The sequence below is a fragment of the Cebus imitator genome, unplaced genomic scaffold (assembly GCF_001604975.1).
Source record: "Cebus imitator isolate Cc_AM_T3 unplaced genomic scaffold, Cebus_imitator-1.0 Scaffold541, whole genome shotgun sequence".
Taxonomy (NCBI): Eukaryota; Metazoa; Chordata; class Mammalia; order Primates; family Cebidae; genus Cebus; species Cebus imitator.
This window is the reverse complement of record NW_016107856.1, coordinates 1,678,020-1,702,556: the sequence shown is the minus strand read 5'-3', so window position 1 is coordinate 1,702,556 and position 24,537 is coordinate 1,678,020. Positions and strand designations below refer to the sequence as shown.

The following is a 24,537-nucleotide window of genomic DNA, read 5'->3' as shown; positions in this document are numbered from 1 at the left end:
AAAAAAAAAAAAAAAAAAAAAAAAAAAAAAAAAATCAAGGTACAAGAGAAAAAATGTGAAAATGTGAAATGCTGAAATTATGTCAGGCATTTTTGATAAGCGCTTTTTATATGTTGACTCATTTAATCCCCATCGCAACTCCATGAGTTAGACACAATTGTTTTATAGATGAAATAACAAAAGCACAGAATGGCTAATAATTTGCTCCATCAGCTGGTAAGTGATGGAGCCAGGTTTACACAAGCACCTGGCTGGAGAGCCCAGCAGTGGCCCACTGAAGGCTTTTGAGCAACAGAGTGACACAAGAAGGCGTAACAAGGGTATGTGCTCTGGTAGCTCTAAAGAGGATGAACTAAAGTTCAAGGAAAACAGCAAGCATGAAACGATAGCAATTTCCCAGAAAAGTGGCCAAGACAGTCTGACCATTGAGAGTGACAAGCTAACGGAAGGAGAATGAGAGACATCATGGGAATAGACGGGGTATCTGAGTGACTGGTAGGTGTGATAGGGAAGGTAGGACAGAGATGACTGTGTTTTTTACCTAAATGACAAAATGAATTGTGAAAACCTTATCAGAGACAGGAAAGGGAAGGAAGAATATAACGGAAGAGTTGAGTTCTTCACAGATGTTGTGTCGTTGAGATGTCTGAGTACTTCCACAAGGAGGTGTCCATCAGGCAGCTAGAGATTCCAGACAAGGGCTTGATTGATCGGGCTAGAGAGGCTAGTTGGAAAGGAGACTGTGAAGAGAGAACCCAATCCAGGGCAGCCTGCCAAGCCCAGGGAGAGAACACAGAGGAGAAGGAAAGGGAGGTCACCGAAAGGACATGACTCCAATGTAAAAAAGGCAGTAGTTATTAGTCACCACCTCCCAGAAGCTTCCCAGCCTTCACCTAGATTAACCTCCTCTTCCTCTATCATAACTCACACTCTTGGGACATGGTAACCCTCAGGAAATGCTAATAATATGATCATTGCTATTTATTAAAATTGCTCAATAGTCAGCTCCAAAAGGACAAAGGTAACATCTGTCTTGTTCACTGTTGAATCCTGGAAGCCTTGTGCTTAGCCTGGCATTAAATAAATATGTCCTGGGCAATGAAGGAGTGAGTAGAGGACTGGAGGAACTGAGCTGATGAGAAGTTGGCAGTAGGAACTCATTCCCAGGCTAGTGCCATTTCTACTGTACCCCACAGCCTTCTCCTCTCCCGACCACTGCCCCCAGCTTCTCAGGGCAGCCCTCACAGCTCAGTAATGAGTGTCCACATGATACATTCACATGTTACAGAACATGTGTCTGTGTGTGTGTGCCAACAGGGTACAGAGAGGCCAAGCCACAGCCACTTTTCCCCCCGCAGACCACACCCTTCATTTACTGTGAACCTCCTGGCACATGAAGAAAAGATTAAATAAAGCATTTCAACCACCATAACAAGCAGAAAATGTTTACCAGGGCCAAAGGAAAAAGCAGCATCCCACCCTCTGGCCTCTCACCACTAGTACCAGAGTCAAATCACTGAAATTAGTGTTCTGGCTCCTCAGCTAACATAACCACTTGCTCCTGGCAAATCAGAGAGAGGCCACTTACCCTTCCAGATCACATGAGCCTCTGGCTGTCAACAGACAACAGGAGCACTAGGAGTTTGCACTTGGTTAAAACAACTGAAATCAGAGTCATCCACAAAGCTGAATTCAGTCAACCTTATCCAAAGTATTTGGGTTTATATTCACTAAATTATTAATGCCCAAGAGGAAACTACAGGGCAATGGGTCCTTTTATCATTGTGATCATGGCTCTTCTGATCTGTCAGCTTGGCTAGGCTATAGACCCCAGTTACTCAAATACTGATCTAGGTGTTGCTGGGAAGGTGTTCTGTAGATTGATTAAAATCCATCATAGGGTGACTTTACATGAGGAAGATTATCCTAGATAATCTAAACAGGCCTGATTCAATCAACTGCAAAGGAAAAAGCAAAGCTGTGCTGAGTGCGATGGCTCACGCCTACAATCCCAGTACTTTGGGAGGCCGAGGTGGGCAAATCACCTGTGGTCAGGAGTTTGAGACCAGCCTGGCCAGCATGGTGAAACCCTATCTCTACTAAAAATACAAAAATTAGCCAGACATGGTGGCAGGCACCTGTAATCACAGCTACTCAGGAGGGTGAGGCATGAGAATCACTTGAACCCAGGAGGCAGGGATGCACCACTGCACTCCAGCCTGGAGGACAGAGTGAAACTGTCTCCAAAAAAAGGAGCAGAGCTGAGATTTCCCCGAAGAAGAAGAAAATGAGTTCAGCATAGTGCCTCTCACTAGTGCCAGCCCATCTGACACACCTGATGTCCCAACACTTGGGATATGGATCCCAAAATGAGACTGAAAAAGTCTGTTTTCATTAAAAAGATCTATATTCTCAGCCAGGCATTGAAAACATCAGGCAGAACTGGATCATGCTAAATATTCAAATATTATAACCTTTGCTAATGTCACATGGTGACAAATACGTGCAGGATGTTTAAGGGTAGTTCTGATTTCAAACCTGCAAACAATAGTGACTGCAAATATTTTTACTAAATTTTATATTCCTTTTGTTATTATTTCATTTTATCCAGCTAGTAGAAGTGAATAGTATTTTCATATCTCATTAAAATTGTGGCAGCTATCTCAAAATATGTTATATATTAATTGTTTTATATATTACTTTGAAACTATAGTAATTATTAGATCCTTTTCCCAAAGGAACTAAAGTGCATTTCCTTAAATATTTTCTCAGGCATTGAAATCATATCAGGAGTCTGCCCCTGACTCCGCTGCCAGATACCTGTGAGTGGATAATTGTTCTGCTGCACCTAAGTCAAATCTCTCCCCAGCCTCACTTGTTTAATAGCGTGGTAGGTTGATTTGTGTCCAAGAAAGATATCTCAGATGCAACTGTGTCCAAGAAAGATGTCTTTAACAGCATGGTGGGTTGAATCATGTCCAAGAAAGACCCTACTTCCAAATAAGGAACCATAGAGTTAAGGTTATATTCATAGGTAACCTTAGGAATGTAAACTTATTTGAAAATAGGGACTTTGAAGATGTTATCAAGTTAAAATTAGGTTATCTGGATTAAGATATCACCCAATGACTAGGATCTAAGAGAAAGGAGAAAAAGATTTGGACACAGAGACAGAGAGACATCACAAGGAAGAGAGCTATAACCACCAAGGCAGAGATTGGAGTGACTGTAAGAGCCATTGAAAATTAGATGTCAAAGAAAGATGATTCTCTAGAACCTTCAGAGGGAACACAGCCCTGATGATACCTTGATCTTGGACTTCCAGTCTCCAGAACTGTGAGACAATAAATTTCTGTTGTCCTAAGCCACCCAGTTTGTGATCACTTCTTCCAGTAGCCCCAGGAAACCCATAAACGCAGTCAGATCCATTATTCCTTTTCTTCGGAAGTATTTTTACCATCAATCACAAGCGAAGGTCTCACGTGTCCAACAAGCTTAACCAGGGCTTTCACATCAGAAAATTTCGCCTGGATCTCCCTTGCCTTGGCACCTTTACTTCCAGTGGCTTTCCGATAAGACTGTATTTACAAACAGGCCGCTGGCTCACAAGCTGTCATTTACCAATTTGATTTTTTTCAATATTGAATTAAAATTTTATTAATCTGGATAGCTGAGTTTTTGGTGTCTCCTTAAAGTTTGTACCCCAGGGGAGTGCTTCACTACCTCACCCTAATTATCCCTCCACCTTCTTCCCCCTCTCCCCGCCCCGCTTTATTCTTTAGTTTGCATTTTTCCAGGCTGAATTGTTCTCTTTCCTGCCAGCCTCTCTCTCACGCTCGCTCTGAGTAATAATTCTTGGTCCCCAGGGACTCTGACAATTGACTGCATCTGCAAATTTTAATAACAGCTAATATTTCCTGCAGATAATTGAAGAAGATGTCAATTAAGGCCAATTCTAACCAGATGCTGACAGATCTTCCCTAGACACTTCCCTTGAGGGAGAGGGATAGTGTCATTGTTGGGGTTGCAGGGGGGTCCTTGGTCATTCTCCTGCCACATTTATGCAGTCTAAGTCATCCTAATCATTAGATGTCATATTGAGAATGTTGCATAAAAGATGGTAACTAGTTAAAGGACAGCTCATCTTACGCTGGTCCCTCCCTCACCACCAGTGCCTTTCTTCCAAAAAACTCCTTTAAATGTGTTTAGCCCTGAGTTTCTTGTTTGTGTACGTGTGTTTGTTCTTTTCTACAATTTAATGAGACTGCCCGCTCCCTGATCCACCCTTCTGTGCATGGTTGTAAAGGTTCCCGGTTGACTTGTGCTTTATTGCAGTGTGGCCAAAGGAACTCTGGATAAGAATTCAAGCCACTGGGAAACACAGACTCTGCCGCAGTCTATCTGTGCGGGTCTCTGGCCAAGCCACTTGCCCCCTTTAGCCCTCCCTTTTCTTCATCTGTAACACAGAATAACGATCTTTTTTCTTGTGGTGGTTATGAGTCAAGAGAATAACAAGTGTTCAAGTGCCTTATTACTAAAGTAAGTACTGTACAAAAGCTTACAGATACAGATGTACACAGAGGATCCTTGAATTATTGTTTGTAATCACAAAACACTGGAACTGGGGGACTGGCAGCAAAATATGGTATATTCAAACAACAAATGATTCTGCCGTCATTCGAAAATAATTGACTTGGAGATAGATAGATGATAAACAGATATGAATAGTTCCATTTTGAAAATGATGTGTTCACATATACATATATATATATATGTATATGTATGTATGTAGCCATTCAAAGTTGCATGGAGATATATATATATATATATATATATATCCTAAATAATTATAAAAATATATGTATTGCATACATCCTAAATAATTATAAAAACATATATATTCATGAAACTTTGGAAAAATGTTTAGAAGGATAAACATCAAACCTAAATGTTAAGAAAAATAATTATCTCTGGGGGATTAGAAGAGTTAACTGGGAAGGGAAATTTTACTTCTTATTTTATATAATTCTTAAGTGGTGAGATTTGAGGTTAGTATAACTTAGGGATTTTCAGGTTTTTAATTTTTTTTAAATGCAGGAAAAATAAAGTGCTATATTAATGCCAGCTTTTCAGCTGCGACCATGTGCCAGATGACTTTACACATTGCTCCTTATGGCACACATTTTTCATCACGAAGCCTCCCCCTTTCCCCTACACACATTTTTTTCAGCAGCTGGGGAAACTAATCCCACAGTGATAAAGGGGTTTGCTCAAGATTACGTAACTAGTAAATCAGAGCAATGATCCAACGTCCACTTTGACTATAACTCTGCGTGCTCTTTCCGGAGTTCACACTGACCCATTGCCATCAAAGCTACGCCTGTACTTCATTTGTTCATTCATTCATTCCACAAATACTTACTGAATGTCTACCCTGTACTTAGCACCACACTTGGTCCCAGAAAGAGCTGCAAAGATGAACAAGGCAAGCTTTCTACCCTTAAGTACTTCAAAATCTTTTGTGCTGCTAATAAAAAACAGAAGGAAAAAGAATTCGAGAGAGAGACAGAGAGAGAGGAGTAAACAATTGGGAACTGTCCATCTGCCCTGGCTCCTCTTGTGAGGTTGAGTTAGAAGATGACTCTGATCACCTCCTTCTAACAGTGCCCTTTGTGCTGGAACATGGCAAAGATGCTCTTGGCATTTTGGTACACAGTTTCTCAACCTTCTTCACGGTTTTTGTCCAACATGGACATAAGAGTGGTGAAAAGAAAAAAGGGGAGCAATATACTTGTAGAAATTTGAAGGAAGACAAAGGCTCTGGTCAGGTTAGGAGTTATTCAAGAGATGAAGTTTAAACTGGCTAAAAATGAAAAAAAGAAATCCTCTGACTCAAAATAAAGAAAAAGAGACTTACTGCAGGCCTGTATGTGATTTTTCTAATAATTTTCAGAAATGTCCTAAATAGTCTATATATCCTTCTCCCCTTATGTATCTGGGGATCACAGATTGGACTTTATTGATTAACAGACCATAAACAAAGGATTTAGGGAAGTGTGCACCTTTATCTCTATAGCTCACTTCAGTGGGTTTTCTTCTCCCCATGGAGTTGACTTTTTAATTCAAATTATATTATCTGTTATATCTTTGCAGGTGCCATAGTTTTGATAAAAGGCAGCATGTATGGGTGGCAAAAAAAAAAAATCATACATGCAAGTCCTCGTTAATCAGAATCACTGAGGACAGCATTATAAAGGAAATGGGACATGAGCTAGGAAGGATCAAATTTAAGAATGAGGCGGGCAGGGGTCACTTAACACACAGTGGGAACCTGAGACAAGGTGCAGGCAGGTGAATGAGCACACCTAGGGCCGTGAGGGGGCAAGGTTCACCCAGCTGTAGCGCTGCAAGGAACCTTGGCCACCACCCAGTCCACAGTCCCTTGTTTCCATCTGAGACCTAGAGAGTGTTCCATCTAAGATCTAGAGGGTGAACTAACTGCCTTACCAAAATCGCACAGCAGTACCAAGCTGCTTATGTTAAAAGAGGCTGCCAGTCCACTTTCTGATGTTTAATGCATGCTCTGTGAACACAGAGTTTCAGAAAGGGGAAGTTATAGACACGTATAAGAAATAGGAAGTCTGAAAAGGCTTTTGATTTGTGTAGAAAATATACATGGGAAACTGTGAGAAGATCAATTGGGATTTAACTCTGAAAGGCCTCGAATATCAGACCAAGGAGTTAAGACCTTGTTTTCTGTGCAGGTAACAGAGAACTATTCCATATGTTCCAGCAGAGCTCAAATAGCAAACTTACCACGTTTTATCCCGAGGAACACGACTTACATATGAAAATAATTTAACTAGGAGCAAGGAAATATATTCCTGAGAATGAAAAATTCTCAGAATCCCAGGGAAATAAGGAAATTACCTAGATTTTTCACGTATTCTCTCAATAAATATTCCTTTACAAAGTCTTCCCTTTTAAAAATTATGCAACATTTCTTTTTCTGATAAAAAAGTAATGCATGCTCATTTATGACCTTTCAGTTGCATAAGGAAACAAAAATGTCTCTGTAATCTCCTCATCTAAAAGCAATCATAGTTAACATTTTGGCATATTTTCATTGGAGTTTTTTTCTATGAACTTTTACATTATTGATTGTATATATCTATATAACATTGTGAAATCCATCTTGATTTAACATAATACCATAAATACCTTCTTGTGTTATCTAAAACTCTCAAAACCCACTATTTCAAAGGCTTATAACTTTTATACTTGACCATATACTCAAGCCTGGACATTTAGGAGTTTTTTAGTACATAATTCTATAATAAATTTGTATATAATCTTTGTGTATAGATTTTTTCCTTTTCAGGGTTTTCCTTAGGGTACATTCATAAAACTAAAATTCCTAAGTCAAATATTATGGAAAATTTTTAAGGTCATTCATATATCTCATCTAATTGGTTTCTATTTCTGATTATTTAATAGTTAAAAAACATACAATTCTGGGGTTAGGAAGAATTACTAGAATTCTTATTGAATGAAAGTAGCTTCTCCTGTTTAAATATCTCTTATTTAATTAATAAATATTTAATATTTGGGCAAAAAAATTCATAAAGTTCGTTTGCAGTGAAATAAAAGTCCAGATTAAACTGAATATCTACTCAGCCCTTCCCCGAGTTTTGCACTGCTGCTTTCTCCCGTCTTCTGATCAGTACTGCAGCCCCCTCTTTTTCTCACTCCTGTCCTCCCCCAGCCTCTCAGACTCTTGGATATTTTCAGTTCTCTGATTTATTAGGGGGTTTCCATTTTGCATTTCCGAATACAGGGCTCGAGTCCACATGCTGAGGCTTCTGCACCCTTGTCTGAGACTTTACAAAGTAAAGTTTTGAAACAAAAACATTAATGGTGCTTTCCTGATTTTCATGGCCTGTGAGTGTCTCCTTATCTTCCCTTGGATTCAATCACTGGCTTTTGTTCCAAAATCACATGAGGCTGGACATTGCTCTTCCCAGAGCAGGGAGACTTCTCTAGGACTAATACTACGGAGAAAGCTGAGTCACCAGCCTCTTGTGTCATCAAGTCCCCTCCACTCTATTCTGCTTGTCATGGTTCAGCCTCAGGCTCCTTCACTGCCCACCTGCTCTTATGCTGGCCCTCCTAACAAGCCTCTCCACCCCCAGCTTCTTTCCCTTCTAATCTTTTCTATACATTGCAGCAAGATCAAGTTTTCTCATAGCAAAATTCATACTATTTTACAGCTCTGCTCAAACATCTGCAGCAGTTCTTCATTACCTACATGGGAAAGAAGATCCAATATTTTGTAGCGAATCCATAAATATTTGTTTATTGAGTTGACATGAGATAGGGAACCCCTTCTAGCAAGCTCTGTAGGCTTTTTAATGGGAAGCCAGAGCATTAAGCACTATGGAATCTGCACAATGAGCTCTATGTCTAGTTTGGGAGCTAAAACAGACACATGAACAGTGAAATGACTCAGTCCTGCATACTTGACTGACAGATGTCACACTCAATATTTTTCAAACTCAACTCACTCTCTTTTCCCCAATCTATGTTTGTGATCTAACAGTTCCATTATTCAAGTTCCCAAGACAAGACACATACAGGCCAGGGATACTGGGAGATTTGAGGGACAGGACCCTTTGGTTTTGCAATGCCCATTGAAATCCAGTTATTACTTATTCACTTTCTTAGTTGTATGTAGGGTGAATAAAGAAAGAAATGAATAAAACATCTCCCCACTGTTGTGAGCAGATATCAACCCCACACACCCAAACTGTGCCTCAGAAGCTGAAGTCTCCGGAGCCCCCTCGTTCAGTCATTCCATTTAGAAAAAGTGGACTAGGACATCTCCACATATTTTCTTGATTCCCTTCTACTTGCTTTCTATGGAATCCCAATCAATCCAGATATTAGAACAACCATAATAGTATTTTCAAACACTTCATATTTATAAAACACTCATCCAAACATTATCTAGTTTAATCTTCACACACAAAAAAATCACACGATATGCCTTTATCACCTTCATTTTACAGATGAGAAACCCACGCTTTAGGGAAATTAAGCCACACAGCTAGGTTCTTTTCAGTGCAATAAACATATGTCTAATTTCTTATATATGTCAGGTACTAAGGGCAAAAAAAATATATGAGATGAAGCTCTTTTCTATCAATGACTTTACAATCTGGAGAGAGAGACAGACTCCAAATGGATAATTTCCACACAGTATGGTATGAGAACAGATGGTGCGGAAGTTGCTGCAAAAGCAGAGAAGAAAATGTCCAACCTAACCTGCAGATTCAGGGAAGGTAGCTGGGGTGGTTATGCCACCTGGACAGGAGCTTGAATGAGGAGTTTCAACAAGTGGTTGAAGTCAAAGTAGACTCTAGAATTAAGGAGAAGACTCTCCACTTGCGTCTGCCCTGCCTCTTCACAAACCCTTTCAGTGTCCTGGGCTATTCGGACAAAGGGAAACGGAACTACATAAGAATAAAGCTCCTGGAGCTACAGCAAAGATTCCCACAGAGTCTCACCCTAAACCTCTTTGGCTTCAGATAACTCTGGATAAGGAAAAAGAATCTCAATTCTCCTACACCCACCTCCTCTGAAATTTGGTTCTGGAAAGAGAACCAAGACCTCCAAGACTTGCAGAGCAGAGTGCCCACATCCTCTAGTGATTACACGGGCTGCACGTCCCTCCTCCCACAACCTCCGGCTTGACTGTGTTTGTGGAGCAGATGCCTCCATGCCAGCTTCTCTTCTGTATTTCCTGATCCTTGGCCTAAGTCTCTGCCTTCTGTCTCTGTACACTTGGCATACACACGCAGCTATTCTTGGAGCTTGTGTGTGCCATCATTTCACAATTCAAAAACCCAAATAAGAGGCAGGTGGTGGGATTCTCCAAGGGAATTAAAACAAGGACTCCAAGCCCACACAGTCTGCCCAGTGAATAGCTCAGAGGGGGGCCGAAACCAACGCTACATTTTTAGGAGTGAAATGTGTATTATAACCAACTCAGTACAAGTCTTTTTATTTCCTTAGTCCCAAATATATTTTTACTCAGAACTTTCTTTTGATTCCAATTCTTGGGGAAAGTCAAGCTTGTGTTGAACAATTAATGAAATCAATTTGTGGAGGAGGGAGTCGGTTCAATAAAATTCCATTAAATTACAACCATTGCTTTGAGGAGGGACATATTAAGTGGGTTTTGGAAAGTCACAGGCTCTGTGGTACCATTATCCAGATGAATTTTAGGCTCAAGACCCTTTCCGGGTTACTTGGGAATTATGGTTTATGGTTCAGCTTCTCCATGAATAGCGATGGATTCAGAGGGGCTTGCAAAGTTTGCCACTGGGGCAAGACAGCATAGCTATTTCCATTCCTTTAAGGAAATATTTAGGGACACACACATAAGCTAGGGTCAGTAAACTGTTTTCTATAAAGTCCCAGATAGTAAATATTTTTGGCTTTGTGGGTCATACAGTCTCTTTTACAACTATTCAGTTCAGTCAATACAGCACAAAAGAAGTCATAAACAATATGTAAATACATGAGCATCACTGTGATCTAATAAAACTTTATTTACAAAAAGAGGTGACAGGCTGGATTTCACCTGCGGGCTACCGTTTTCCAAACCCTGTCATAAACCATTTGCTCTGTGCGGGAGCATCGCTCTGAGGAGGGAAGGTGTCCAGTGACACCTCTAGAAAGGAAGTTGCTTTGATGCGAGGAAACCTCAAGGTTGTTTTATCATTACCTAAGTAGCTGAGTATCAGAACCTGCATTTAACTTGACCCCTAGGTGATGTGTATACATTACATCCGGAGACCAGCTAGTCTCAAAGGCCAATCAAATTACAGATTCTCATTTAGTCTGAGGTTTTAGATCCTGCATTTTTAGCAAGCTCTTTGATGATGCCAATGCTCTCAGTAGATGATATTTCAGATAGCAACGATCTATTTTAGACTATTCTCTATGAGACTGAATATTGGAGCAGAACATAAGTGCAGGGGGGTCCCAACCGCCCACCACCACCTACCTTCTCTACCCCCCAAAAAAATAATGCTTGATTAATTCTATGCTAAATGTTACACAAAAGCAAAAATATTTGACAGAGACTCAGACCTTACCTAGAGGGGATCGTGGTCTTTTGAGTACAAAAAACAAAAAAAAAATCAATGTCTCTTCTAAGACCATTAGACACCAGTGAGAAATCCTGAAACATGCTATGAAAGTCTAGAAAGGAGACTTCCAGAACCTTCTCATCTATCATAAACGGAGAAACCAGGAGTTCCGTGCCCTAAAAAGCAGGAAGTTCGAACAGGTTCAGGCTCAGGAGGCAATTCAGTGAACACTGCCAGCCAGAAATACGTAACAACATTGTTCCTGCAGCCCACAATTTGGGGCTAAACTATGTAATATGATATGAAAAATTACAAAGAAATGAGAATTGAAACAATGAAAATAAGATTCTACCTAGCAGCCCAAATCTGCTCTGAGAGCAATAGAATTTGTGGCTAACCCTTCAATCTACTCTTATAAGTTACAACAACCAAAGCAAAAACAAGAAATTGAGACCTTACAAAATGCTTGCTCGAAGTGTCTCATGCATATATATTTGTATATTTTCCAAATGGTTTATTGTCAGGACACCTTTAACCTTATCCAGGACTGCACTCACACTCAGCAAGAGGAACATCAGAAATGAGCATCTCTAACAGCAAAGCCTTCCTCCCCTTAGAGCACATATAATGCACACACTGAATCCTTAAAACGGTGTCCAGATGTCTCAGCCCAGCCAACAGTCCGGGCTCTCCACAGTCTGGCAAGTGTCCTCCTTTCCAGTGCTATCTTTCACCACTCCTCAACCCAAACCTCTGCACCAAACAGACTGCCATTTCCTCCCTCCCTCTAGTCCACATGCCCAGCACAGCTCTTGCTCACCAGATCCCTCTGGGTCCTTGTTGCCTAGGTCAGCTCCAACAATAATGACCTACATCTTTCCTTCTACATATCAAATTCCTTCCTAAACCCCAAGGCTTAGCTCAAGCTTCACATCCTCCATGTTCAAAGCATGTGTTCCTTGAACATCCCAGCTACAAGTGTTCTTTCCTTCCTTCAACCATCTGTCACGGTCCTGACTTGTGCTTACCTCCCTTGAGTGTAGTTCTCTTTTTTGTTCCTCTCCTTTCCTACTGAGGCTAGAATTTTCTCTTATTTATATTTGTATCCCTTCAAACTACTTCCAGAGTCCCTTACACATCACAGGTGCTCAATAAACTTTGTCACCTTTTTGGTAAATAAAAATGTTGTCCATAATTTATGAATCACATGAACAAATAAAAGCACATTATTCACTAGACCGCCCCCGCCTCCTCCCCAGTTTTCTTCATGTTACTGAAGTCTGCTCTCAGCTTATGATTTTCAGAGTGTTTCTGGAGCCCTGTTTACCTAGAATTGTCTAGGTCAGCCTTTGGTTCCTCCCCTCCGTTCCTCTTTGAAGAACTCTTTTTCTTTTCTTTTTTTTTTTTTTTTTAAATGAGACAGGGTCTCATTCTGTCATTCAGGCTGGAGTGCAATGGCATAAACAGGGTTTACCCCATCTCGACCTCCCAGGCTCAAGCAGTTCTTCAGCCTCAGCCTCCCCAGTAGCTAGAACCACAGCCAGACACCATCACACCTGGCTAATTTGTTTTTCTTTTTTTGTTGTTGTTGTTGTTCAGACAGGAACTCGCCATGTTGTTCAGGCTGGTCTCCAACTTGGCTCAAGTGATCCTCCCTCCTCAGCCTCCCAAAGTGTTGGGACTATGGGCCTGAGTGACTGAGCAGCCTGAAGAGCTTCTTTCCTCAGTTTCTAATAGGCTGTCCCCCTCTCTGGTGGAAGGATACCCACAAGAGCTGTAGACTCTCTGGTTAGTTGAACACTGATCCTGATCTTGCCTTTCTAAAATAATCCTGGCACAGCCATGGTTATCTTAGAAAGGCAAGATTTCAGAGGCTGAGGTTATGCAGCAACATGATCACAGAGTTTTGCTTGCTTCAGCTACAATCGATTCTGTGACAAGCAGACATTTCCAGGTGTGTTCCTGTCACAGCCAGATCACCATCCTCACTGCCACCCTCATCTCCGACGCCCCAGGTTGCACTGTCTTCATGTCCTGGAAAGTGTACACAGCAGAATATATGAAACCAGAACCTCTGACCAGAGACTTGAGAAAAACACACCATTCCTACGCCACTTGTTATGCAAAAAAGACAGTTTCTAACTAATGAAGGAAGACTAAGCCATAACTGGAAATGCAGGCTTTTCCCTTTCAAGGAGAAATTAATGTTGGCAGAGTTGCTCTTTGAGCTGCCCCTCAATGATTTTGGAAGAGCCATTTTAGAATAGAGAAGGAAAGGAAGACAGTGTGAATGGCAAATGGAGAGAAGAAAATGGAGAAAAAGGTGATGGAAAGGGAAAACAGAACCAGAGGGAAACAGAGGGAGGAGGGAGTGGAAGGGAGAGCGAGATAAATGAGGATGGAAAAGAGAAGGGAGCAGATTGGGGAGTAGGATGAGAAGGGAAAAGAGAACGGAGAGGGTGGAGGAAGACTGACTGGGGGTACCACCACTGGATCTCATAAGCACAGGCTGGGCCGCGGTGCTGTGGTGGTTTTGACTTTTCCCTCTGGGAACTCTTAACCTCCACCAGGGGACTGGGCCCCCACAGCTTGTTAGAAACACTCAGTGCTACAAAATCTCTATCAGAGTTTCCTAGACCCAGACTACTGAACAGAATTCAGAAGTTCAATCTCCAAAGGCTGTTGTTACCCTTCTGCTCTCAGTACGCATTAAAGAGGCAAGATCTTTGAAAAGCAGGTGGCCACACATCCAGAGTATGCCTCATGTTCCAGATTACCTGTTAGTAACTTCCCCTGTCCTCAGTAGTGCTCCAGATTGGATGCTGAATTATTTGATTATTAATAAGAAATATTCATAAGAAATACAAGAAACTGAAACTTAGCAAATCTCTAAACAGATTGAAATACTCAGTCTGATCATTCCCAGAAAGAGAATGAGTCTGAATTGGTGACCACAAGGATTCTTCCTGGAGGAGCCAAGATATTCGAAATAGTTCCAGGGATAATATGACGGTGAGGGTAGAAGAGGGCACCGAAATCAGGCTTCACAGGACAAGGCTATATATAGCACATGCCTTGAATATTGAAATCATAATTTATGGAAATTATTATTTAAGATTGGTGGCCAGGCATGGTGGCTCATGCCTATAACCCCAGCACTTTGGGAGGCCGAGGTGGTAAGACTGCTTGAGCTCAGGAGTTCAAGGCCAGCCTGGGTAACATAGTGAGACAGCATCTCTACAAAAAATACAAAGTAGTGGTGTGCGCCTACACCTCCAGCTACTTGGGAGGCTGAGGTGGGAGGATCCCTTGAGCCTGGAGGCAGAAGTTGCAGTGAGCCAAGACTGCACTACTGCACTGCAGCCTGGGTGACACAGCAAGACCCTGTCTAAAAAAAAAAAAAAAAAAAACCATCCAGTAGCAAGGGAAGAAAAGACCACAGTGATAGTTTCTAAAAGGTAAAGCAGAACGAATCATAGATAAATAATGTTTGAGAAATCTCCTGTAATAGAGAAAGCCTATAATAATTTCTGGTTGGTGGTGAAGCATAGCAATGAATTATTCATTCTAAAATGTACACTGTGAAGGCTCAAGTTAAGACCTCCTAACTCTCCCATACCAAGAGTCTATCATAAGGTAGGAAGGGAGGGAGGAAAGGAGGGAGGGAGGAAGAAAGGGAGGGAGGAAGAAAAGGCAAATTTCATGGCAATCTGTGGGAAGAAGGAAACCTAAGATATTAAATTATGAAGTGAATTATTACCACAAGGAAGCTAAAGAGCAACGAGGCGTTCCCTAGACAACAAACAGAAAGAAGGGGATAATCCAAAGAGTACCTTGACAGGGAGAATTAATCTTCTGGGGAATCTAAGAAAATACTACTTTAGCCCCACCCTTATCCCGGTAATCATTCATATTACTTACTCAGTTATTCATTCATTCAGCACACATTCCAGAAGCTGTGAGGAATATAGTAAAGCCTCAGTTGAATCTAAGAGCTCTCACTGAGCATCCTCCATGTGTCAGACCCTGCGCTAAACACCAGAGACACAGGCAGGACAGAGATATGGAGCTCCAGCCTGGGAAGGTCTCAGACACAATCTAGAAATTGCTACAGTTCTAGATCTGTCAGTGAGATTTGAGCCTGCCAAAGGATGAACCGAAAAGTCCCATTCAGACCAAAATTCACCTGCAGCAGACCACCTTGATATGTGAGAATGGTCTCCTAACATAAGTTCTGCAATATAGCACGCTTCTCTTTTTGCCTTGAGTCCCAGCTAAGTGCTGTACAAATCTGCAATAAGTATCTGTGGGCTAGGTTTTCTTACATTTAATTCCCCAAAACATTATTACAGAACTCTTGTCCTATTATCCTGAGTGTAGTGTTTCCATTAAGTATTGTTTTACTCTAAATCACCTCAAATTATTCCTAGAAGAAAGCAACTTATAAAATAATTATTAAAAACAAAAACAAATTATAATATTAGAAAACATGGATTGACCCAGGGACCCCTGAGATTCCAGTGGGTCCTGTTTGGGCAGAGAAGTGCCAGAAAGGGGCCAGATACCCTGGCTCACTCAAAACTGAGGAAGACACTCTAGGCCAGAACCTCCAGAACTGCCCTCTAATCTAGGGCTGGTCACAGCCAAATCAATGGAAGTGAAAATGAGTTAATTGACAGTCCACATCAGACTTCCTATAGAGTCAAATACATCGTCTCCTCATCAGATAGCAGCTCTAGGCACAGAAGCCAAGTGTTCAGCTTTCCCTGTGCCACCAGGCAGGATAAGTAGGGCAGGTTCAAGGTGAGCCACACCACTCCTGCTGCCACTCCCAATCTCATGTGATGACAGAGCCTCAGTGACCGGACCTACTTACATCAACGGGTGTAGAGCATTCTCTGTGGAGCAGGATCCTCAAAAACAGCTGGCCTCTGCTTCTCTTCAATTATTTCAGCTTCTTTAAAATAATTCAAGCCACAAACCTTGGAACTTTCTAGAGCACTGAACCCCAGGCAACTTGTCGATCTCCCTTGATGGAGGGGGGAAAAAAGAGAAAGCAATATTTTATTACAGACTTCTGTTCCATTCATAGTTCTTTCCTCCTTGGCACTCCTGGCCAGCACTGTGCAACAGAAGCCTCCCAATCACACCAGGCACTGAAGGAATTGGATGCATCCCAGAGGATCTCAGAGGGATGTTGTTTATACCTACTGATACTTGCCCAGTTAGAATTTAAAACTGAGAATTTAAAATTTGTTGTGTATTAACTCAGTAAATAATGGTAATTTGGTTGAATAATGATTGTTATAAAAATAACTTTGTCTTCAAACTTGTTATAAAAATAACTTTAACTTCAAAACAAGAAGAATGACATTGTTTTACATTTTTTTAAATCTCTTAAATATTTGGCTTGACCAGGCATATTTGGATTATCATATCTGCTTCTGGATTCAATTTGTTACAATGGCACATGTCACTGAACTTCTGGAAAACTCCACCGTACACCAGTGAGAGAAGGCGAATAAAAATAATTTAGTATTATTTTAAAGATAATTTCAATCGGCCGGGCGCAGTGGCTCACGCCTGTAATCCCAGCACTTTGGGAGGCCGAGGTGGGTGGATCACGAGGTCAAGAGATCGAGACCATCCTGGTCAACATGGTGAAACCCCGTCACTACTAAAAATACAAAAAATTAGCTGGGCATGGTGGCGCGTGCCTGTAATCCCAGCTACTCAGGAGGCTGAGGCAGGAGAATTGCCTGAACCCAGGAGACCGAGGTTGCAGTGAGCCGAGATCGCGCCATTGCACTCCAGCCTGGGTAACAAGAGTGAAACTCCGTCTCAAAATAATAATAATAATAATAATAATAATAATAATAATTTCAATCTATGGATCTCCTGAAAGGATCTCAAGGACTCCCAGGAATCCCAGAACACACTGGGAATCACTGCGTCACCCAATAAAAAGTGAGTTTCATTTCCACTGCAGGCTACCCCCTTCTTCAGAGGTAACGAGTTATCAGTTACTACAGTAATTTTCTAGAAACATTCTACACATATATAAAACTATGGATTTATAGTGTTTTGCGGTGGGGGGGTTCTGCTGTTGTATTCTTTAGACAGGGGGTTCTGCTGTTGTATTTGTTGCCCGGGCTGGAGTGCAGTGGAGTGATAATAGCTCGCTACAGCCTTGAACTCCTGGACTCAGATGATCCTTTTGCCTCAGCCTCTTGAGTAGCTAGAACTACAGGCACATACCATCATGCCCAGCTAAACTTTTTTTTTTTTTTTTTTTTTTTTTTTTTTTTTTTTTTTTTTGCAGAAACCAGGTCTTGCTACGTAGCCCAAGCTGGTTTCAAACTTCTGGCTTCAGGCGATCTAGTGATCCTTTCACCTCAGCCTCACAAAGTGCTGGGATTACAGAAGTGAGTCACCATGCCTTGAGATGCATAGTTTTTCTAATTAAAAAAATCGAATATTAGTATGCTGTACATTTCACCTTGACTTGTCTGTTATACGTGTTGGCGACAGTTTCATGTCTGCATGCATAGTTACCTCTTTCCTTTCCTCTGATCTGTTGTGTCCCTCTGAATGGATGTAACTCTCTGCAACTATGTAAAGTGTCACAGTGCCAAGGTGGGCTGCTGAATGGCTACTGTCAGTCGCCCATTTCTTTAGTGGAGGATCAGTACTTAATGGGAATAAAATGGCCACACAAAGCAAGAACAACTGCTACACATCTCAGCACAACTTTCATCTGCCTTCTAGTTTCCTTACAAGGTATATAGCTGAAGTCTTACAAATTGGACAGAACACCCACATTTTACCATACTGCTGTGCTTTTCTACTTGGGGCTTACCTCACTGCTCTAGAAAAACTTACATTAACAATCTTTGAGCCAATGTTTATAGGGATGTTTACAACCATCAGCCTCTCTAGTTCTTAAAACATTCACTGTCATCAGCATCACATCAGCTTCAGGGAAGAAAACAGGACTCAAGTGTTCCCAAACAGTCTTTTTTTTTTTTTTTTTTTTTTTTTGAGACAGAGTTTCACTCTGTCACCCAGGCTGGAGTGCAGGGCACAATCTCAGCCACTGCAACCTCTACCTCCTAGATTCAAGCAATTCTCATGCCTCAGCCTCCCGATTATCTGGGATTACAGGTGTGTGTCACCATGCCTGGCTAATTTTTGTATTTTTAGTAGAGACAGGGTTTCAACATGTTGCCCAGACTGGTCTCAAACTCTTGACCTCAGGTGATCCACTCATTTCGGCCCCCCAAAATGCTGGGATTACAGGCATGAGCTCCCATGCCCTGCCCCCAAACAGTACTTCTGAAAGCTATTTCCCTGCAGTACTAAGGTGCCAAGGGTTAATCCTGTGGGTTCAAAATTTCCCTGACATAGAAGCTAAAGGAAACCCCCACCTCATAAAGCTAATTTGCTTTGATCACACTGAAGTTCTCAAATTCTAAAAGGTTTTTTTGTTTGTTTATCTTTTAAGGCAGGGCCTTGCTCTGTCACCCAGGCTGGAGTACAGCGGCATGATCATGGCTCACTGCAACCTCAATCTCCTAGACGCAAGTGATCCTCCTACCTCAGCCTCCCAAGTAGTTGGGATTGCAGATGCATGCCACCTCACACAGCTAACTTTTGTATTTTCCACACAGATGAGGTTTTGCCATGTAGCCCAAGCTGATCTCTTAACTCCTAAGCTCAAGCAGTCCTCTCACCTCAGACTCCCAAAGTGCTGGGATTAGAGGCATAAGCCACCACGCCTGGTCATAAATGCTGAAAGTTTTGTAGACCACCTGAGTTCACTTCCTCACTCAGATTTACTAGCTGTACAATCTTGGGAGGTTGCTTAGTGTCTGCTTATAAAATAGAGATGATATATATGTGATAAAGTTATAAGAAAGCATAATTGTAATTACGTACAGAGTGTTCCTACCACATAGCGGGTACTCAGCACTCAGTAATTGTTAAGTCCCTTCTCCTTATTGTCTATGAACCAAAATGAGCTGTGGGGCTGATCTTATGTCCTAGCCTTAGCTGGCTTCTCAGGGAATCCCAGTGGTCTAGTCTTTTAGGAAGTCTGGGGATGTAAGAAACTGGGATAAAATAAAATGGCGGAGCATTTTTTTCCAAACAAGAGGAATTCCCTGGAGTCTGTCATCTGTCTGATTCAAGATGAGAAGCACAAGTCCACTTTCCTGTATCCTCCCCAGTAGGACAGGAAGATGGGGACCAAAAGTCCCTGCCCTTCTGTTTCAACTTTCCAGTCTGCCTCCAAAATTACATAGCCCAGTGTGGTTCGCATTAATGGTTCCACAGAGCCTAGAGAAAACCCCGCCCAGGCTTGGAGGAGCCCCTCGGGTAAGTATGACAATTTTTGTCAAGCATGACAATCTTTCCAAGACTAGAACCAGCACCTGCAGTTACAGGATGTATTATTACCTCCATTCACAAATGAGGAAACCGATATTTGGAGATGCTAACTAAATTCCCCATGCAGCCCTACCGAGGGCAGAGTGAGAATTCCAAATCAAGTCTGTCCTATGCCAAAGCACGTTTTCAACCACATCATCATACGATGCTCCAACTAGAAAAAATAACACCGTTCCTGTGATGTAGCAAAGCCAGCCAGTTTCATGGAGATAGTGAGATTTCACAGGAGAGACAAATGTCTTTAACCATAGGCTGATGGTCTTAATAACGCAAAATTATAACTAAAATCAAAATCAAAATTCTTAAGATCATTCCTAAACTTGACATGAAAGTAGAATACCAAAACACCAAAGAGAAAACCAAAATTTGATTCGTTTTTGGATTATTGTAGATTATTTATTTTACTTAATTAGTATTTTGTTAGGAGATTAAGATAATTACATTATTTCAATAGATTATTGTTTTAGTAGCTTCATAATTTAATAGTAATTTGTTCAACCATGTCTCTGAGTTCCTAGTATGTAATATGTACTATAGTTGACATAAAGATGAAAATACACGTTCCTTGGCCTTAATAAAGATATAATGGATATTATATGTTTGGGTCGGTAAGGTAATAAGAAAGAAAAGAAGAAGGTGCTAAAGAAGGGAAATCAAGCCAGTTGAGTGTTCCCTAAAAATTGTTGGAGTGAGGAGGCATCATTTGAGCTGACTCTTGAAAATCACTAGGATTTTGTCAGGTAGAAAGAATGCAGACAAAACTCTAAGAAAAGGGAACAATTTGAAGAGGCAATTTATGGGATAAGAAGATTAATAAATAGTTGGCTAGAGGCAGAAACATGCAGGTAATTGAAGACAAAGCTGGAAGATGATTGGCTCCAAAAGCCAGTAAGGGGTGAGTACGAGAGAGCCAGGAAAGCCTTTGGAGGAGTGGGATGGCAGGCTCGGAGCTCTGTGAGGCTGAGTCTGGCATGTGGGGTGCTTTGGAGGAGAGACCTGGCACAGGATGACCAATGAAAGCCTGATATACAATAACGACATCAGAAAAGAGAAATACATGATGTGGATCTATAATAATGTGGAGAAGGGCTGAGTGCAGTGCCTCAGGCCTGTAATCCCAGCATTTTGGGAGGCCAAGGCAGATGGATCTCTTGAGGCCAGGAGTTCAAGACCAGCCTGGCCAACATGGTGAAAACATGTCTCTATTAAAAATACAAAAATTAGCTGAGCATGGTGGCACACACCCACTGTAATCTCAGTTACATGGGAGGCTGAGACATGAGAATCACTTGAACCTGAAAGGCCGAGGTTGCAAGAGCCAAGATTATGCCACTGCACTCCAGCCAGGGGAATAGAGCAAGACTCTGTCTCAAAAATAACAATAATAAAGTGGAGAGGATGGAGGACTGGCCAGTGACTAGCACAGGAGGGAAGAAGGAAGGAGTCAAAAAGCTTGGGTGTCTGGCCTGCATGTGACCAGGAGCACACCTTGTGTGTGTGTGTGTGTGTGTGTGTGTGTTTGAGGTGGTCTTGCTCTGTCACCCAGGCTGGAGTGCAGTGATGCGATCTTGGCTCACTGCAACTTCCACCTCCCAGATTCAAGCAATTCTCCTGCTTCAGCCTCCTGAGTAGCTGGGATTACAGGTGCACCATGCCCAGCTAGTTTCTGTATTTTTAGTAGAGATGGGGTTTCACCATGTTGGCCAGGCTGTTCTTGAACTCCTGACCTCAAGTGATCTGCCCTTCTCAGCCTCCCAAAGGATTGGGATTACAGACATGAGCCACCGCACCTGGCCTGTTATTTTTTTTTAACCTGGGAAAACTGGTTTCCTTAGAGTGATAACAGGTAGACACGTCTTGACTTTGGCACTCAAGAGAGAGGTTGGTCTTAGAAATCCACATTTGAACTTCAACTACATAAATGCAATAAAGTCTGAAACAGATGAAATGACCCAGGAGGAAGGAAGAGAAGGAAAGCAAAGACAGAATGTTAGGGCACCTGCATGGGGTGGGTGAGAGGAGAACAGCTGTGTTTCTTTTTACCATGTTCTAGGTAAGACTCAGGGAAACTTAAAAATGGTCCCAGACCTAATCCAACTTCCTTATTTTACAGATGAAGAAAACCCAAACCCAAAGGGTTAACTGATTTATCCAAGGCTTATAGCTACTTAGTAGCAGAACTGAGACTAGATGGATTAAGTGACCTTTGGGAATTAGTGTTGCTTAGCAACTGAACTAGTTACTGTGTATCACATGATGTGGTTGGAGTCAGAGAAGCCTGAGGACACAATACAAACTTCATTTATCTTTGTTACATCAGCCCAGCACTGTAACTGTGCCCAACAATCTGATCAGCTCAGGGGCTCAGACCGTATCTCACTCATCTTCTTGTCACTGTCCCCTCTACCCTCTCTGTTCGTATCACTGCCTCCACCACCAGAGTTACTGCAGAGTAGAGAAATTGCAGATTATTTTCCTTTTTCAATATAGAGACAGACTTTTGAAAGAAGCTGAAGAGTTCATTTAGTATGAACATAACCCCTGGGGAAACTGAGGCTCAGAGACATTCAATGACTTACCCCAGATCACCAGTCAGTGGTAAAGCCTGGACCCAAATCCCAACTCTTCTTCCTTTCCATAACACTACCAACTTCTAGTGCAAGAGAATTATTTTCAAGACAAGCTCTCTAGTCCCTAATTTCTTGAAGTATATGCTGTGTGGTCCTCTCCTCCCCAGGTGCTTCTTTTAAAAAGAGCTCCATGATCCAAAAAGTTGGTGGAGTGCTCTAAGCGAGCCCTCTCTTGGATAGTCAAAATGTGTATTACCATATTAAACACTTTGGGAAGTCTTTAATACAGTAAAGAAAGTTTCTTAATTCTCTAACAATATTTTTTGAACTAATTTGACCACAGAACTGTGGCCCTGTAATCTACTTAAAACCCACAGATTTCCAAGAATTGCACTTTGGGAAACAGTGCCTAAGTCTCATCACCAAGACTTCCTTTGTAGGTCTCAAGCAGAAATGTCACTAGTGAGTGGTCTTCACTGTGGGAACAGGTTGGAGAGTGATGAGAGACGGAAGAAGGAAAAAGAAGCAACAAATAGTCCGTCTCTTCCAGAGCCATCTGCTCTCCCAGCAACAAAGGGTGAAATTACTAAGCAATTTCAACTTGGGATCCTCACCCATAAGCTTAAGGCACTGTCTCCTACTAAGGGTTCTGCTGGGAAAATGAGTGTTTTTGTTCTCATACATTCCACACCAGCTGATGTGCTTGTTCCACGCTGCTCCTGCCACCATTCGTGGCAGTACCGTCTTGTCCTTCCACATCCCTCTGGCTTTTCTTCGTGCACTCCACCACCGTGGTCTAAACCCTGTCCCTTCACATCTGGACTACTGAAAGCAACGTTCTCTTTTTGTTTTTGTTTGTTTGTTTAATTTTTTCCTCAGTGCTCCTTGTTCTGAGAAAGCAGCCTCCTTCTCCCCTGCAATTGACTTACAGACTGCTGTTACATCTTAAGACAATACTTCACCTGCTTTCAGATAAAGGAAATGCTCAAAATTCCATAAGATCCAAAGTTCTATTTAATGTCAGAAAACATATCAATGCAATGCTATTTCTTCATGCTCCCCAAGGCAAATATCCCACCACCCTAGGCTCCTGCCCTCACTGTTAACTGAACCAGCCAGCCGCAAGCAATCTGCCAAGCCTCTGTTCCACTGCTATTTGCTTCCTGCCTATCCAATTTCTTCTAATTCTTATTCAATTTGTAGCATCCAGCGCCAGTCCCCTGGCTATACAAACCCTTCCACACACTCTACATTTGCAGATTCTGAGCAACTAACCCCCCTACTTACTTGCATTGCTCTTTTACACCTCTCTGAATTTTCTAACTGAAAATGAACTCAGAAAGGGAAAGGACTATGTCTTATTAAATACAAGCCTCTTAGTAAGTAATCAAAATAACAAAAATCAACAACAACAACAAAAAACCTCTTGCTAAATACAGGAATGAATTTGTCAGAGGCATTTGAACCAGAGCAACTCCATCTTGAATGGAGGCTAGGTAAAATGAGACTGAGACATGCTGGGCTGCATTCCCAGGAGGTTAGTCACAGGATGGGACAGGAAGTCGGCCCAAGGTACGTACAGGTCACGAAGACCCTGCTGATAAAACAGGATTCAGTAAAGAAGCCAACCAAATCCCACCAAAACCAAGATGGTGATGAAAGTGACCTCTGGTGGTCCTCACTGCTCATTAGATGCTAATTATAATACATTAGCATGCTAAAGGACACTCCCGCCAGCGCTATAACAGTTTACAAATGCCATGGCAACGTCTGGAAGTCACATCATATAGTCTAAAAAGGGGAGAGACCCTCAGTTTTGAGGGAAATCCCTGCCCCTTTTCCAGAAAACTCATGAATAATCCACCCCTTATTTAACACATAATCAAGAAGTAACTATAAGTATACGCAACTGAGCAGCCCACTGCTCTGCCTACCGAGTAGCCATTCTTTTGTTTCTTTCCTCTCTAATAAACTTGCTTTCACTTTACAGACTTGCCCAGAACTCTTTCTTGCACGAGGTCCAACAACCCTCTCTTGGGGTGTGGATTGGGACCCCTTTCCGGTAACAAATCCGTATTGACCTTAGAGCTATGAGTTAAGTAGAAAATTTCAAGTCCAGAAAACATTAAGGAAATAAATCTTTTTCTGGGCCTCAAGTGCATTTAAATGTTTCTAGTTCAATTGACTTTCGTTTTAGAAAAGCAGGAGAAGATTTATTCTATCTCATCCTGGATGGTCTAGAGGATTTCCATTTTTTTTTTTTCATGGATAATTTGTACTTCCTGCCACCCTCTCATCGGCTCTTTGCCATGCTTGGCATCCAGGAAGGAGAGTCTAGACTGAGTATATTAAGTGATATTTAA

General features: G+C 41.7%; 1 protein-coding gene across 2 annotated transcripts in view; it reads right to left on the bottom strand.

The window, feature by feature from the left end:
- Positions 1 to 24,537, bottom strand: part of DDR2 (discoidin domain receptor tyrosine kinase 2) — a 151,547-nt gene that overhangs the window by 112,100 nt on the left and 14,910 nt on the right. Inside the window, exon 2 of one of the 2 annotated variants that reach the window (XM_017515127.2) lies at positions 16,033 to 16,185. The exons of the other annotated variant lie outside the window; for it this stretch is intronic. The gene's annotated coding sequence lies outside the window, so the exon portion shown is untranslated. The remainder of the gene's footprint in view (positions 1 to 16,032; positions 16,186 to 24,537) is intronic. 2 annotated transcript variants of the gene reach the window in all.